A 2,319-nucleotide genomic window follows, 5' to 3' on the forward strand; every position below is an offset into this window, starting at 1 on the left:
CTTATTAAAGATATGAACAAAGGGATAAGGAAATAGTTTGCAATTGTGTTTATGCTTATACAAATGAATAAGTTACTGCAGGAACAAGTTTTTCTAGTTAGTAGGGATCATGCCACAAGTCAGCATGTCCTCAGGGAACAGGAGTTCATTTGGGGAAGAAGTTCTGTTTGCAGAACTTCTAACCTCCTAGAACCTCCTGTGCAGAGTAAGCAGGTGCTCTCAGAGACTCCGGCTCCCTTTAGGGCAGCAGGCGCCAGCACACCTTCAGAGGACGTTACACTACTTCACAGGAAAACTGCACCCCCCTGATCACTGCAGCACTATTTACAGTAGCTAAGCTGTGGAAGGGGTGGTACATAGGTAATAGAATACTAATCATCAAGAAACATGAACTAATGCCATCTGGGGCAACATGGATAGAGCAAATGGAAATAAGCCCAAAGGAGAAAGACAAATATGTCACTTAGGTATGGATATAGAGTAATTAAACAAAGGGCTAGATTAAGCCAAACTTAAAAGCTATCCCTTGAGTCTCTTAGGTGGTGCCTGACTACTGGCTGGGGCTGCAGACCAGCCCAGACTTCCTGGCCTGGCAGCGCTGGATGGCAGACAGACCCTCTCTAGTTTACATCAAACTCATTTGACAACAAAGCCTGACTCCAGCTGACTGAATCCCCCATTGTGTATTGTTTCACCTACACCACCACTGGGTCCCCAGCCTCTGCTGTTTGCTGGGTCTGAGATGGATCTTGTACTTGATGCTGCATGTAATTTATTTCTTTGTTTGTTTTTAAGATTCATTTTTTATTTATTTATGCATATAAGAACTGGGGTATAGGCCAGAGGTGCAGAGGGTGAGAGGATTCACCAGGCACAGAGGAGGGAGCAGAACTGGCCAATCCACTGAAATCCACTGCTGAGGGGAGTGGTGGGTGAGACAGGAGAGGTCTGCTGCCCTCTGTGGGTTGCTTCCTGGCCGGGGATCAAACTCAGATCTAAGAAGTGTTAGCACTCAGACTTAAACCTTATGCCACGAGGGAGGCCCTGTTTTTAATATTTTTTTTACATCTCTGATACTATTGATAAAGTGTGAGGTCTCCTGCTTCTCTGCTTTCACAACAAACACACTCCTTCCAGCACATGGCTCAGGTCGGGTTTACACGTGTCTTTGTCACCTTTACTCAGTGTCCATCTCTCACGGCAGTGCAAGCTCCATGTCTCCAGGGTCCTCTCTCTGCTGCCATTGTATCTGCAGGGGAGGCAGCTTGGGGAGGCAGGAGCCAGCCAGGCAGAGGGATGCTGGCAAGTGAAGAGGAGGCAAAGGCAGAGAACACTTGGGAGATGCTCCCTGGTTCACTGAGAAAAGCATTTCTCAAAGTGTGGTTGTGGAATCCTTGAAGTCACCCAGAGCCTGTCACAGGAGCCACGAGGTCAAAACTATTTTCTAAACGTCACTTAGACACCATTGGCTTTTTCACTATTTTGCCATCTGCTGAGGTAAAAATTACTGAAAATGGAGCTTATATTACTAACTGCAGTTTTTCTTCACAACTACTTACCTCAGAAACACATCTCCAAGCCAGTTCCATTTCAAAGTGTCTTGGTTGAAGTATTAAAAATTATCTTGGGCCCCAGCCCCGTCAGCGCCGGAACCGCCTCCTGTCCGCGCCCGCCGCCCCACAGCCCCGCGCCGAGACCCAGGCCATCGCCGACCAGGGGAAGGCCCAGCTGGAAGAGAAGGAGAACCAGACATTCCCCAGGTTCAAGGCTGTGGGGTTCAAGAGCCAGCTGTTCGCCGGGAGGAACTTCTTCATCAAGGTTCAAGTGGGCGAGGAAGACTTCATGCGCCTTCGAGTCTTTCGGAGCCTCCCCCAGGAAAACAAGCCCCGTCCCTGTCCAGCTCTCAGACCAGCAGGACCCGGCAGGATGAGCTCTCCTGCTTCTAGCCCCAACTGAGGCCGCTCCCCAGCCGCCTTTCCATGCCCTGCCAGCTGCGCAGACCTGCTGGGGGAAGGCCATCCTGCTCACAGTTCCTTTTGGGCTTCCCTCCCCATCAGCGATCCCCAGAATACAATAGTTTCTTAACTCTCTAAAAAAAAAGTCATCTTCATTATTCTATCATCCTCAAATCCACATTTTACAGCACCTGATGCGATGACACGCAAGTGCACACACAACACTCCTGCTGCGTTCCCAGCTGTTATGTGCCAAGAAAAATATTTGCATGAGATGAATTGGACTATTTTTCTTTTTTGTAGGCAATACCATCTTCACATGAAGGAATGAATGACAAAATCTGTGGCTATTTGATCTGGTTAA

At 48.4% G+C, this 2,319-nt stretch overlaps 1 pseudogene; it reads left to right on the forward strand.

The window, feature by feature from the left end:
- Positions 1–1,140: 1,140 nt before the first annotated feature.
- On the forward strand, positions 1,141–1,946 carry LOC119251225 (cystatin-B-like; annotated as a pseudogene).
- The last annotated feature ends 373 nt before the right edge of the window (positions 1,947–2,319 follow it).

The sequence above is a fragment of the Talpa occidentalis genome, unplaced genomic scaffold, assembly GCF_014898055.3.
Source record: "Talpa occidentalis isolate TD23 unplaced genomic scaffold, MPIMG_talOcc4v2.1 talOcc4.2, whole genome shotgun sequence".
Lineage (NCBI taxonomy): Eukaryota > Metazoa > Chordata > Mammalia > Eulipotyphla > Talpidae > Talpa > Talpa occidentalis.